At 35.2% G+C, this 14,632-nt stretch overlaps 10 non-coding genes across 10 annotated transcripts; all 10 read right to left on the bottom strand.

Moving 5' to 3' along the window:
• Positions 1 to 758: 758 nt before the first annotated feature.
• TRNAT-UGU (transfer RNA threonine (anticodon UGU)) lies at positions 759 to 831 on the bottom strand. Its single transcript has one exon. It is a non-coding gene; the product is annotated as a tRNA-Thr (tRNA).
• Positions 832 to 1,379: 548 nt separating this feature from the next.
• TRNAT-CGU (transfer RNA threonine (anticodon CGU)) lies at positions 1,380 to 1,452 on the bottom strand. Its single transcript has one exon. It is a non-coding gene; the product is annotated as a tRNA-Thr (tRNA).
• Positions 1,453 to 3,610: 2,158 nt separating this feature from the next.
• On the bottom strand, positions 3,611 to 3,683 carry TRNAT-UGU (transfer RNA threonine (anticodon UGU)). The gene has a single exon. It is a non-coding gene; the product is annotated as a tRNA-Thr (tRNA).
• A 548-nt stretch (positions 3,684 to 4,231) lies between these two features.
• Positions 4,232 to 4,304, bottom strand: TRNAT-CGU (transfer RNA threonine (anticodon CGU)). Its single transcript has one exon. It is a non-coding gene; the product is annotated as a tRNA-Thr (tRNA).
• A 2,158-nt stretch (positions 4,305 to 6,462) lies between these two features.
• On the bottom strand, positions 6,463 to 6,535 carry TRNAT-UGU (transfer RNA threonine (anticodon UGU)). Its single transcript has one exon. It is a non-coding gene; the product is annotated as a tRNA-Thr (tRNA).
• Positions 6,536 to 7,081: 546 nt separating this feature from the next.
• Positions 7,082 to 7,154, bottom strand: TRNAT-CGU (transfer RNA threonine (anticodon CGU)). The gene has a single exon. It is a non-coding gene; the product is annotated as a tRNA-Thr (tRNA).
• A 2,169-nt stretch (positions 7,155 to 9,323) lies between these two features.
• Positions 9,324 to 9,396, bottom strand: TRNAT-UGU (transfer RNA threonine (anticodon UGU)). The gene has a single exon. It is a non-coding gene; the product is annotated as a tRNA-Thr (tRNA).
• Positions 9,397 to 9,944: 548 nt separating this feature from the next.
• TRNAT-CGU (transfer RNA threonine (anticodon CGU)) lies at positions 9,945 to 10,017 on the bottom strand. The gene has a single exon. It is a non-coding gene; the product is annotated as a tRNA-Thr (tRNA).
• Positions 10,018 to 12,172: 2,155 nt separating this feature from the next.
• Positions 12,173 to 12,245, bottom strand: TRNAT-UGU (transfer RNA threonine (anticodon UGU)). The gene has a single exon. It is a non-coding gene; the product is annotated as a tRNA-Thr (tRNA).
• A 546-nt stretch (positions 12,246 to 12,791) lies between these two features.
• On the bottom strand, positions 12,792 to 12,864 carry TRNAT-CGU (transfer RNA threonine (anticodon CGU)). Its single transcript has one exon. It is a non-coding gene; the product is annotated as a tRNA-Thr (tRNA).
• Between the last annotated feature and the right edge of the window lie 1,768 nt (positions 12,865 to 14,632).

The raw sequence follows: 14,632 nt of genomic DNA, 5'->3' as shown, positions 1-14,632 counted from the left end.
AAAGACTTCACCGAAACCATGGGAAAACCTTCCGAAAAAAGCCATCTCAAAATTGTCCATTAAACAACCCAAAAAATGATATAAAAGACTATTCAGGGGAAGAAATGTCCTAAATTTCTTGAAAAGTCTTCTGCATGAAAAACTCATCAAGTTCTCCTGAGTTTAAAAGCCGTCATATGCACATACCAGTTCCTGTTCCAAAAATTCATTAAAAAACTGAGTGTGTGCGCAGTGCAACACTGCAAAGAAAACTTGTGTTTTTTGAACTCCTAGTGGTGTTTGGAAAAGTTTTGATCAAAATTTCCTGAAAAAACCTCAGTGTGAATCTTTAGGTTATTTGCAGATGGAATTTTATCAAGGCATTTAAAAACAATGAGTTTTGCAAGCAGAACCCACTTAGGAAAACACCACTTTATTAGGTACTTTTGGGAAGAGTTTCTATGTTCATGATGTGTTTCCTGGGGATTTTTTGCAGAGTTTGCAATGAGATTTTCATTCTTAAAGCCTTTTTTGCAGATTTTTGATTTGAATGTGCCTAGTTTGGAGTAGTTTTCCTCAGGATCCGCTTCACAGAAGCAACAAGTATTTTTTTTACTTGCTACCACGTTTTTTTGCAAGCCTGAAATGGATGAAAACTCTCCAAGTAATGTAATTATTATGTCTGAACATTTTTTTCTCAGTATAATAAACCTTCAACTAAGCAGGTATTTTTAAAGATAAGCTCAAGAATTAAACTATTCAGTTTCAAAATAACACAAAGGCTCCAGAGAGAATTGAACTCACGACCCCTGGTTTACAAGACCAGTGCTCTAACCACTGAGCTATGAAGCCAGCGAAACTGTGACACATCTTTTGATCTCTATTTCAAACAGTGCAATAGCCATTCAGTTGCATTACCAACACAAGTCCTTTCATTTCTAGTTTGAAATCACACTCTTAACGTAATGTCCCATCACCAACAAACCAACAACTGCTCTTGCAACGCAAAAGCATGACTTGCAAACATTCTAAAGCTTCAGTTCTATAACTGACTACCTGTTTATTGGCAATCTGATGTGCAAAAAAATGAAATCAGATGGATTGGCAAAGAAGAGAATTCTACTGCTTGCTATAATAAAATATGTAATTTTTTATATTACAAAATCACACTTCAAGAATTGATGAAGAAGGGTCATTAGACTCCTAAAGCTCTGATAGAGGTGGCATAAGAAAGGAATTTGACACACATGTTACCCAAATGTCATATATGATCAAGGACTTATCCAGAACTTTTGAAAAGGATGTTCTAACTTCACATAAAGTCAATATTGAATCGCACCAACTTTGTACCACTGACCAAACAGATAAGCAATTTTCATATGAGAGACAAAGAGTTTTTAAGGCTTCAGTGAGAGTCAAACTCACGACCCCTGGTTTACGAGACCAGTGCTCTAACCTCTGAGCTATGAAGCCGTTGAGAAGCAGCAATTTCTTAAGCAATGTAGGGATTAGCCTGTTAGAGGTATGCATATGCTCAGTAACTCCTAAGGATCGTTTACTATGCTACATGGGAGAAATGCAAAGAAACTGTACAAAGATTTTTCATTAGGTACCAATTTGACATTGACATGCGAAAAATATCAACTTGAAATGCATATGAAAACTTACAACCCATACAAGCAATGATTGTAAGGTAAGGCGTGGTAAAAAATGTAAAGAGAAGCACGATGATTTATTTATATTTTCAATTGTACCAAATTTAAGAATGATTTCATAAACTTTTTTCAGGTCAGTATTAATCTATGTGCAAATGGAGTTTTATGGAGCCATTCAAAAAAGATGAGTTTTTCAAGTGGAAACTTTTTACGAAAGCAAATCTGCTCTAAAGTCTTTGTCTCCACATAGCATTAGATCTCTGGCCATGATTTGCATTTACATTTTCAATTATGCCAAATTTAAGAATGATGTCTGAATTTTTTGTGTGTCAGTATTAGGATATATGCAGATGGAGTTTTATTGAGGCATTCAAAAAAGAAGACTTTTTAAAGCAAAAACACCCTTTCTTTGGGGAGCTTTTAAAGGAGGTTTAGCTTTATAAAGTGGTTCCTAAAGCACTTTTTGAGAGTTCTTGAAGTGTTTTTGAAGAGTTTTTTTCTAAAGCTTTTTCTTTGCAGCCTTTTGATTTACAGTGTCTACTTTAGAGCAAATTCCATCAGGATCTGCTTCAAAGATGCAATATCCCCTTTTATTTTCACCTGGCATTTTTCAAACCCTGAAGTGGAATAAATCACTCAAAATAGCTATGAGTGTGTGTTCACACTAAGTTATATTTTTCCTGCATTTTCAGGGCAGAAACTCTACAAGACTATGTGCACACAGAGGTTTTTAGCTGAGTTTTCAGAGCAGAATCTGGGCAGAAACTCCAAATTTTTGAGGAGCTATGAGATTTGCAGGAGCATTTGTAGAGTTTCCACTCAGTTTCAACTAGGTGGCTATGCGCACATGACGTCTTTTTTCAGGCAGCTTCCGCCATTGGAATCATTTGAAAACACTATCAAACATTGCTCAAAAGAATGAAAATAAGCAATTCTATGTAAAACTGACTTGCTCTGTCTATGTTGAGGTTTTTGAATGTCTTTTGACCACTTCAGGTTTCTAAAAATGCCAAGCGGTTAAAAGAAGTCACATGTCCATTCTATTAGCGTTTTCCACCAGGAACATGCTGTGTATTTTACAGTACAAATCAGTGGAAAAGCTCAATACATGCCTGGACTTCAAAAAGACTTTTTTTTTAATTTTTTTTCCATTGATTTTGCTTAAAAGAGCTAACTGTTTCTTCTTTTTTCAATGGAGTGAAAAATGCAACCAGAAAAAAAGACTTCACCGAAACCATGGGAAAACCTTCCGAAAAAAGCCGTCTCAAAATTGTCCAGGAAACAACCAAAAAAATTATACAAAAGACGATTCAGGGGAAGAAATGTCCTAAATTTCTTGAAAAGTCCTCTGCTTGAAAAACTCATCAACTTCTCCTCAGTTTAAAAGCCGTCATATGCACATACCAGTTCCTGTTCCAAAAATTCATTAAAAAACTGAGTGTGTGCACAGTCCAACACTTCAAACAAAACTTGTGTTTTTTGAACTCCTAGTGGTGTTTGGAAAAGTTTTGGTCAAAATTTCCTGAAAAAACCTCAGTGCGAATCTTTAGGTTATTTGCAGATGGAATTTTATTAAGGCATTTAAAAACAATGAGTTTTGCAAGCAGAACCCACTTAGGAAAACACCACTTTATTAGGTACTTTTGGGAAGCGTTTTTATGTTCATGATGTGTTTCCTGGGGATTTTTTGCAGAGTTTGCAATGAGATTTTCATTCTTAAAGCCTTTTTTGCAGATTTTTGATTTGAATGTGCCTAGTTTGGAGTAGTTTTCCTCAGGATCCGCTTCACAGAAGCAACTAGTATTTTTTTTACTTGCTACCACGTTTTTTTGAAAACCTGAAATGGATGAAAACTCTCCAAGTAATGTAATTATTATGCCTGAACATTTTTTTCTCATTATAATAAACCTTCAACTAAGCAGGTATTTTTATAGATAAGCTCAAGAATTAAACTGTTCAGTTTCAAAATAACACAAAGGCTCCAGTGAGACTTGAACTCACGACCCCTGGTTTACAAGACCAGTGCTCTAACCACTGAGCTATGAAGCCAGCGAAACTGTGACACATCTTTTGATCTCTATTTCGAACAGTGCAATAGCCATTCAGGTGCATTACCAACACAAGTCCTTTCATTTCTAGTTTGAAATCACACTCTTAACGTAATGTCCCATCACCAACAAACCAACAACTGCTCTTGCAACGCAAAAGCATGACTTGCAAACATTCTAAAGCTTCAGTTCTATAACTGACTACCTGTTTATTGGCAATCTGATGTGCAAAAAAATGAAATCAGATGGATTGGCAAAGAAGAGAATTCTACTGCTTGCTATAATAAAATATGTAATTTTTTATATTACAAAATCACACTTCAAGAATTGATGAAGAAGGGTCATTAGACTCCTAAAGCTCTGATAGAGGTGGCATAAGAAAGGAATTTGACACACATGTTACCCAAATGTCATATATGATCAAGGACTTATCCAGAACTTTTGAAAAGGATGTTCTAACTTCACATAAAGTCAATATTGAATCGCACCAACTTTGTACCACTGACCAAACAGATAAGCAATTTTCATATGAGAGACAAAGAGTTTTTAAGGCTTCAGTGAGAGTCAAACTCACGACCCCTGGTTTACGAGACCAGTGCTCTAACCTATGAGCTATGAAGCTATTGAAAAACAGCAATTTCTTAAGCAATGTAGGGATTAGCCTGAGAGAGGTATGCATATGCTCAGTAACTCCTAAGTATCGTTTACTATGCTACATGGGAGAAATGCAAAGAAACTGTACAAAGATTTTTCTTTAGGTACCAATTTGACATTGACATGGGAAAAATATCAACTTGAAATGCATATGAAAACTTACAACCCATACAAGCAATGATTGTAAGGTAAGGCGTGGTAAAAAATGTAAAGAGAAGCACGATGATTTATTTATATTTTCAATTGTACCAAATTTAAGAATGATTTCATAAACTTTTTTCAGGTCAGTATTAATCTATGTGCAAATGGAGTTTTATGGAGCCATTCAAAAAAGATGAGTTTTTCAAGTGGAAACTTTTTACGAAAGCAAATCTGCTCTAAAGTCTTTGTCTCCACATAGCATTAGATCTCTGGCCATGATTTGCATTTACATTTTCAATTATGCCAAATTTAAGAATGATGTCTGAATTTTTTGTGTGTCAGTATTAGGATATATGCAGATGGAGTTTTATTGAGGCATTCAAAAAAGAAGACTTTTTAAAGCAAAAACACCCTTTCTTTGGGGAGCTTTTAAAGGAGGTTTAGCTTTATAAAGTGGTTCCTAAAGCACTTTTTGAGAGTTCTTGAAGTGTTTTTGAAGAGTTTTTTTCTAAAGCTTTTTCTTTGCAGCCTTTTGATTTACAGTGTCTACTTTAGAGCAAATTCCATCAGGATCTGCTTCAAAGATGCAATATCCCCTTTTATTTTCACCTGGCATTTTTCAAACCCTGAAGTGGAATAAATCACTCAAAATAGCTATGAGTGTGTGTTCACACTAAGTTATATTTTTCCTGCATTTTCAGGGCAGAAACTCTACAAGACTATGTGCACACAGAGGTTTTTAGCTGAGTTTTCAGAGCAGAATCTGGGCAGAAACTCCAAATTTTTGAGGAGCTATGAGATTTGCAGGAGCATTTGTAGAGTTTCCACTCAGTTTCAACTAGGTGGCTATGCGCACATGACGTCTTTTTTCAGGCAGCTTCCGCCATTGGAATCATTTGAAAACACTATCAAACATTGCTCAAAAGAATGAAAATAAGCAATTCTATGTAAAACTGACTTGCTCTGTCTATGTTGAGGTTTTTGAATGTCTTTTGACCACTTCAGGTTTCTAAAAATGCCAAGCGGTTAAAAGAAGTCACATGTCCATTCTATTAGCGTTTTCCACCAGGAACATGCTGTGTATTTTACAGTACAAATCAGTGGAAAAGCTCAATACATGCCTGGACTTCAAAAAGACTTTTTTTTTAATTTTTTTTCCATTGATTTTGCTTAAAAGAGCTAACTGTTTCTTCTTTTTTCAATGGAGTGAAAAATGCAACCAGAAAAAAAGACTTCACCGAAACCATGGGAAAACCTTCCGAAAAAAGCCGTCTCAAAATTGTCCAGGAAACAACCAAAAAAATGATACAAAAGACGATTCAGGGGAAGAAATGTCCTAAATTTCTTGAAAAGTCCTCTGCTTGAAAAACTCATCAACTTCTCCTCAGTTTAAAAGCCGTCATATGCACATACCAGTTCCTGTTCCAAAAATTCATTAAAAAACTGAGTGTGTGCACAGTCCAACACTTCAAACAAAACTTGTGTTTTTTGAACTCCTAGTGGTGTTTGGAAAAGTTTTGGTCAAAATTTCCTGAAAAAACCTCAGTGCGAATCTTTAGGTTATTTGCAGATGGAATTTTATTAAGGCATTTAAAAACAATGAGTTTTGCAAGCAGAACCCACTTAGGAAAACACCACTTTATTAGGTACTTTTGGGAAGCGTTTTTATGTTCATGATGTGTTTCCTGGGGATTTTTTGCAGAGTTTGCAATGAGATTTTCATTCTTAAAGCCTTTTTTGCAGATTTTTGATTTGAATGTGCCTAGTTTGGAGTAGTTTTCCTCAGGATCCGCTTCACAGAAGCAACTAGTATTTTTTTTACTTGCTACCACGTTTTTTTGAAAACCTGAAATGGATGAAAACTCTCCAAGTAATGTAATTATTATGCCTGAACATTTTTTTCTCATTATAATAAACCTTCAACTAAGCAGGTATTTTTATAGATAAGCTCAAGAATTAAACTGTTCAGTTTCAAAATAACACAAAGGCTCCAGTGAGACTTGAACTCACGACCCCTGGTTTACAAGACCAGTGCTCTAACCACTGAGCTATGAAGCCAGCGAAACTGTGACACATCTTTTGATCTCTATTTCGAACAGTGCAATAGCCATTCAGGTGCATTACCAACACAAGTCCTTTCATTTCTAGTTTGAAATCACACTCTTAACGTAATGTCCCATCACCAACAAACCAACAACTGCTCTTGCAACGCAAAAGCATGACTTGCAAACATTCTAAAGCTTCAGTTCTATAACTGACTACCTGTTTATTGGCAATCTGATGTGCAAAAAAATGAAATCAGATGGATTGGCAAAGAAGAGAATTCTACTGCTTGCTATAATAAAATATGTAATTTTTTATATTACAAAATCACACTTCAAGAATTGATGAAGAAGGGTCATTAGACTCCTAAAGCTCTGATAGAGGTGGCATAAGAAAGGAATTTGACACACGTTACCCGAATGTCATATATGATCAAGGACTTATCCAGAACTTTTGAAAAGGATGTCGTAACTTCACATAAAGTCAATATTGAATCGCACCAACTTTGTACCACTGACCAAACAGATAAGCAATTTTCATATGAGAGACAAAGAGTTTTTAAGGCTTCAGTGAGAGTCAAACTCACGACCCCTGGTTTACGAGACCAGTGCTCTAACCTCTGAGCTATGAAGCCATTGAGAAGCAGCAATTTCTTAAGCAATGTAGGGATTAGCCTGTTAGAGGTATGCATATGCTCAGTAACTCCTAAGGATCGTTTACTATGCTACATGGGAGAAATGCAAAGAAACTGTACAAAGATTTTTCATTAGGTACCAATTTGACATTGACATGCGAAAAATATCAACTTGAAATGCATATGAAAACTTACAACCCATACAAGCAATGATTGTAAGTTAAGGCGTGGTAAAAAATGTAAAGAGAAGCACGATGATTTATTTATATTTTCAATTGTACCAAATTTAAGAATGATTTCATAAACTTTTTTCAGGTCAGTATTAATCTATGTGCAAATGGAGTTTTATGAAGCCATTCAAAAAAGATGAGTTTTTCAAGTGGAAACTTTTTACGAAAGCAAATTTTAAAGCAAATCTGCTCTAAAGTCTTTGTCTCCACATAGCATTAGATCTCTTGCCATGATTTTCATTTACATTTTCAATTATGCCAAATTTAAGAATGATGTCTGAATTTTTTTTGTGTCAGTATTAGGATATATGCAGATGGAGTTTTATTGAGGCATTCAAAAAAGAAGACTTTTTAAAGCAAAAACACCCTTTCATTGGGGAGCTTTTAAAGGAGGTTTAGCTTTATAAAGTGGTTCCTAAAGCACTTTTTGAGAGTTCTTGAAGTGTTTTTGAAGAGTTTTTTTCTAAAGCTTTTTCTTTGCAGCCTTTTGATTTACAGTGTCTACTTTAGAGCAAATTCCATCAGGATCTGCTTCAAAGATGCAATATCCCCTATTATTTTCACCTGGCATTTTTCAAACCCTGAAGTGGAATAAATCACTCAAAATAGCTATGAGTGTGTGTTCACACTAAGTTATATTTTTCCTGCATTTTCAGGGCAGAAACTCTACAAGACTATGTGCACACAGAGGTTTTTAGCTGAGTTTTCAGAGCAGAATCTGGGCAGAAACTCCAAATTTTTGAGGAGCTATGAGATTTGCAGGTGCATTTGTAGAGTTTCCACTCAGTTTCAACTAGGTGGCTATGCGCACATGACGTCTTTTTTCAGGCAGCTTCCGCCATTGGAATCATTTGAAAACACTATCAAACATTGCTCAAAAGAATGAACATGAGCAATTCTATGTAAAACTGACTTGCTCTGTCTATGTTGAGGTTTTTGAATGTCTTTTGACCACTTCAGGTTTCTAAAAACGCCAAGCGGTTAAAAGAAGTCACATGTCCATTCTATTAGTGTTTTCCACCAGGAACATGCTGTGTATTTTACAGTACAAATCAGTGGAAAAGCTCAATACATGCCTGGACTTCAAAAAGACTTTTTTTTTAGTGTTTTGCCATTGATTTTGCTTAAAAGAGCTAACTGTTTCTTATTTTTTCAATGGAGTGAAAAATGCGACCAGAAAAAAAGACTTCACCGAAACCATGGGAAAACCTTCCGAAAAAAGCCATCTCAAAATTGTCCATTAAACAACCCAAAAAATGATATAAAAGACTATTCAGGGGAAGAAATGTCCTAAATTTCTTGAAAAGTCTTCTGCATGAAAAACTCATCAAGTTCTCCTGAGTTTAAAAGCCGTCATATGCACATACCAGTTCCTGTTCCAAAAATTCATTAAAAAACTGAGTGTGTGCGCAGTCCAACACTGCAAAGAAAACTTGTGTTTTTTGAACTCCTAGTGGTGTTTGGAAAAGTTTTGATCAAAATTTCCTGAAAAAAACTCAGTGTGAATCTTTAGGTTATTTGCAGATGGAATTTTATTAAGGCATTTAAAAACAATGAGTTTTGCAAGCAGAACCCACTTAGGAAAACACCACTTTATTAGGTACTTTTGGGAAGAGTTTCTATGTTCATGATGTGTTTCCTGGGGATTTTTTGCAGAGTTTGCAATGAGATTTTCATTCTTAAAGCCTTTTTTGCAGATTTTTGATTTGAATGTGCCTAGTTTGGAGTAGTTTTCCTCAGGATCCGCTTCACAGAAGCAACAAGTATTTTTTTTACTTGCTACCACGTTTTTTTGCAAGCCTGAAATGGATGAAAACTCTCCAAGTAATGTAATTATTATGTCTGAACATTTTTTTCTCAGTATAATAAACCTTCAACTAAGCAGGTATTTTTAAAGATAAGCTCAAGAATTAAACTATTCAGTTTCAAAATAACACAAAGGCTCCAGTGAGAATTGAACTCACGACCCCTGGTTTACAAGACCAGTGCTCTAACCACTGAGCTATGAAGCCAGCGAAACTTTGACACATCTTTTGATCTCTATTTCAAACAGTGCAATAGCAATTCAGTTGCATTACCAACACAAGTCCTTTCATTTCTAGTTTGAAATCACACTCTTAACGTAATGTCCCATCACCAACAAACCAACAACTGCTCTTGCAACGCAAAAGCATGACTTGCAAACATTCTAAAGCTTCAGTTCTATAACTGACTACCTGTTTATTGGCAATCTGATGTGCAAAAAAATGAAATCAGATGGATTGGCAAAGAAGAGAATTCTACTGCTTGCTATAATAAAATATGTAATTTTTTATATTACAAAATCACACTTCAAGAATTGATGAAGAAGGGTCATTAGACTCCTAAAGCTCTGATAGAGGTGGCATAAGAAAGGAATTTGACACACATGTTACCCGAATGTCATATATGATCAAGGACTTATCCAGAACTTTTGAAAAGGATGTCGTAACTTCACATAAAGTCAATATTGAATCGCACCAACTTTGTACCACTGACCAAACAGATAAGCAATTTTCATATGAGAGACAAAGAGTTTTTAAGGCTTCAGTGAGAGTCAAACTCACGACCCCTGGTTTACGAGACCAGTGCTCTAACCTATGAGCTATGAAGCCATTGAAAAACAACAATTTCTTAAGCAATGTAGGGATTAGCCTGAGAGAGGTATGCATATGCTCAGTAACTCCTAAGTATCGTTTACTATGCTACATGGGAGAAATGCAAAGAAACTGTACAAAGATTTTTCTTTAGGTACCAATTTGACATTGACATGGGAAAAATATCAACTTGAAATGCATATGAAAACTTACAACCCATACAAGCAATGATTGTAAGGTAAGGCGTGGTAAAAAATGTAAAGAGAAGCACGATGATTTATTTATATTTTCAATTGTACCAAATTTAAGAATGATTTCATAAACTTTTTTCAGGTCAGTATTAATCTATGTGCAAATGGAGTTTTATGGAGCCATTCAAAAAAAGATGCGTTTTTCAAGTGGAAACTTTTTACGAAAGCAAATCTGCTCTAAAGTCTTTGTCTCCACATAGCATTAGATCTCTGGCCATGATTTGCATTTACATTTTCAATTATGCCAAATTTAAGAATGATGTCTAAATTTTTTGTGTGTCAGTATTAGGATATATGCAGATGGAGTTTTATTGAGGCATTCAAAAAAGAAGACTTTTTAAAGCAAAGACACCCTTTCTTTGGGGAGCTTTTAAAGGAGGTTTAGCTTTATAAAGTGGTTCCTAAAGCACTTTTTGAGAGTTCTTGAAGTGTTTTTGAAGAGTTTTTTTCTAAAGCTTTTTCTTTGCAGCCTTTTGATTTACAGTGTCTACTTTAGAGCAAATTCCATCAGGATCTGCTTCAAAGATGCAATATCCCCTTTTATTTTCACCTGGCATTTTTCAAACCCTGAAGTGGAATAAATCACTCAAAATAGCTATGAGTGTGTGTTCACACTAAGTTATATTTTTCCTGCATTTTCAGGGCAGAAACTCTACAAGACTATGTGCACACAGAGGTTTTTAGCTGAGTTTTCAGAGCAGAATCTGGGCAGAAACTCCAAATTTTTGAGGAGCTATGAGATTTGCAGGAGCATTTGTAGAGTTTCCACTCAGTTTCAACTAGGTGGCTATGCGCACATGACGTCTTTTTTCAGGCAGCTTCCGCCATTGGAATCATTTGAAAACACTATCAAACATTGCTCAAAAGAATGAAAATAAGCAATTCTATGTAAAACTGACTTGCTCTGTCTATGTTGAGGTTTTTGAATGTCTTTTGACCACTTCAGGTTTCTAAAAATGCCAAGCGGTTAAAAGAAGTCACATGTCCATTCTATTAGCGTTTTCCACCAGGAACATGCTGTGTATTTTACAGTACAAATCAGTGGAAAAGCTCAATACATGCCTGGACTTCAAAAAGACTTTTTTTTTTCTTTTTTTTCCATTGATTTTGCTTAAAAGAGCTGTTTCTTCTTTTTTCAATGGAGTGAAAAATGCAACCAGAAAAAAAGACTTCACCGAAACCATGGGAAAACCTTCCGAAAAAAGCCGTCTCAAAATTGTCCAGGAAACAACCAAAAAAATGATACAAAAGACGATTCAGGGGAAGAAATGTCCTAAATTTCTTGAAAAGTCCTCTGCTTGAAAAACTCATCAACTTCTCCTCAGTTTAAAAGCCGTCATATGCACATACCAGTTCCTGTTCCAAAAATTCATTAAAAAACTGAGTGTGTGCACAGTCCAACACTTCAAACAAAACTTGTGTTTTTTGAACTCCTAGTGGTGTTTGGAAAAGTTTTGGTCAAAATTTCCTGAAAAAACCTCAGTGCGAATCTTTAGGTTATTTGCAGATGGAATTTTATTAAGGCATTTAAAAACAATGAGTTTTGCAAGCAGAACCCACTTAGGAAAACACCACTTTATTAGGTATTTTTGGGAAGAGTTTTTATGTTCATGATGTGTTTCCTGGGGATTTTTTGCAGAGTTTGCAATGAGATTTTCATTCTTAAAGCCTTTTTTGCAGATTTTTGATTTGAATGTGCCTAGTTTGGAGTAGTTTTCCTCAGGATCCACTTCACAGAAGCAACTAGTATTTTTTTTACTTGCTACCACGTTTTTTTGAAAACCTGAAATGGATGAAAACTCTCCAAGTAATGTAATTATTATGCCTGAACATTTTTTTCTCATTATAATAAACCTTCAACTAAGCAGGTATTTTTATAGATAAGCTCAAGAATTAAACTGTTCAGTTTCAAAATAACACAAAGGCTCCAGTGAGAATTGAACTCACGACCCCTGGTTTACAAGACCAGTGCTCTAACCACTGAGCTATAAAGCCAGCGAAGCTTTGACACATCTTTTGATCTCTATTTCGAACAGTGCAATAGCCATTCAGGTGTATTACCAACACAAGTCCTTTCATTTCTAGTTTGAAATCACACTCTTAACGTAATGTCCCATCACCAACAAACCAACAACTGCTCTTGCAACGCAAAAGCATGACTTGCAAACATTCTAAAGCTTCAGTTCTATAACTGACTACCTGTTTATTGGCAATCTGATGTGCAAAAAAATGAAATCAGATGGATTGGCAAAGAAGAGAATTCTACTGCTTGCTATAATAAAATATGTAATTCTTTATATTACAAAATGACACATCAAGAATTGATGAAGAAGGGTCATTAGACTCCTAAAGCTCTGATAGAGGTGGCATAAAAAAGGAATTTGACACACGTTACCCGAATGTCATATATGATCAAGGTCTTATCCAGAACTTTTGAAAAGGATGTTGTAACTTCACATAAAGTCAATATTGAATCTCACCAACTTTGTACCACTGACCAAATAGATAAGCAATTTTCATATGAGAGACAAAGAGTTTTTAAGGCTTCAGTGAGAGTCGAACTCACGACCCCTGGTTTACGAGACCAGTGCTCTAACCTCTGAGCTATGAAGCCATTGAAAAGGAGCAATTTCTTAAGCAATGTAGGGATTAGCCTGTTAGAGGTATGCATATGCTCAGTAACTCCTAAGTATCGTTTACTATGCTACATGGGAGAAATGCAAAGAAACTGTACAAAGATTTTTCTTTAGGTACCAATTTGACATTGACATGGGAAAAATATCAACTTGAAATGCATATGAAAACTTACAACCCATACAAGCAATGATTGTAAGGTAAGGCATGGTAAAAAATATAAACAGAAGCACGATGATTTATTTATATTTTCAATTGTACCAAATTTAAGAATGATTTCATTAACTTTTTTCAGGTCAGTATTAATCTATCTGCAAATGGAGTTTTATGGAGCCATTCAAAAAAGATGAGTTTTTCAAGTGGAAACTTTTTACGAAAGCAAATTTTAAAGCAAATCTGCTCTAAAGTCTTTGTCTCCACATAGAATTAGATCTCTGGCCATGATTTTCATTTACATTTTCAATTATGCCAAATTTAAGAATGAGGTCTGAATTTTTTTTGTGTCAGTATTAGGATATATGCAGATGGAGTTTTATTGAGGCATTCAAAAAAGAAGACTTTTTAAAGCAAAAACACCCTTTTATTGGGGAGCTTTTAAAGGAGGTTTAGCTTTATAAAGTGGCTCCTAAAGCAGTTTTTGAGAGTTCTTGAAGTGTTTTTGAAGAGTTTTTTTCTAAAGCTTTTTCTTTGCAGCCTTTTGATTTACAGTGTCTACTTTAGAGCAAATTCCATCAGGATCTGCTTCAAAGATGCAATATCCCCTATTATTTTCACCTAGCATTTTTCAAACCCTGAAGTGGAATAAATCACTCAAAATAGCTATGAGTGTGTGTTCACACTAAGTTATATTTTACCTGCATTTTCAGGGCAGAAACTCTACAAGACTATGTGCACACAGAGGTTTTTAGCTGAGTTTTCAGAGCAGAATCTGGGCAGAAACTCTAAATTTTTGAGGAGCTATGAGATTTGCAGGAGCATTTGTAGAGTTTCCACTCAGTTTCAACTAGGTGGCTATGCGCACATGATGTCTTTTTTCAGGCAGCTTCCGCCATTGGAATCATTTGAAAACACTATCAAACATTGCTCAAAAGAATGAACATAAGCAATTCTATGTAAAACTGACTTGCTCTGTCTATGTTGAGGTTTTTGAATGTTTTTTGACCACTTCAGGTTTCTAAAAATGCCAAGCGGTTAAAAGAAGTCACATGTCCATTCTATTAGCGTTTTCCACCAGGAACATGCTGTGTATTTTACAGTACAAATCAGTAGAAAAGCTCAATACATGCCTGGACTTCAAAAAGACTTTCTTTTTGAGTGTTTTGCCATTGATTTTGCTTAAAAGAGCTAACTGTTTCTTATTTTTTCAATGGAGTGAAAAATGCGACCAGAAAAAAAGACTTCACCGAAACCATGGGAAAACCTTCCGAAAAAAGCCATCTCAAAATTGTCCAGGAAACAACCAAAAAAATGATACAAAAGACGATTCAGGGGAAGAAATGTCCTAAATTTCTTGAAAAGTCTTCTGCGTCAAAAACTCATCAAGTTCTCCTGAGTTTAAAAGCCGTCATATGCACATACCAGTTCCTGTTCCAAAAATTCATTAAAAAACTGAGTGTGTGCGCAGTCCAACACTTCTAACAAAACTTGTGTTTTTTGAACTCCTAGTGGCGTTTGGAAAAGTTTTGATCAAAAGTTCCTGGAAAAACCTCAGTGTAAATCTTTAGGTTATTTGCAGATGTTTTTTTTTT

Source organism: Ranitomeya variabilis, chromosome 1 (genome assembly GCF_051348905.1).
Source record: "Ranitomeya variabilis isolate aRanVar5 chromosome 1, aRanVar5.hap1, whole genome shotgun sequence".
NCBI classification, from domain to species: Eukaryota; Metazoa; Chordata; class Amphibia; order Anura; family Dendrobatidae; genus Ranitomeya; species Ranitomeya variabilis.
The sequence above is the reverse complement of the archived record's forward strand: the minus strand, read 5'-3'. Positions and strand labels throughout refer to the sequence as shown.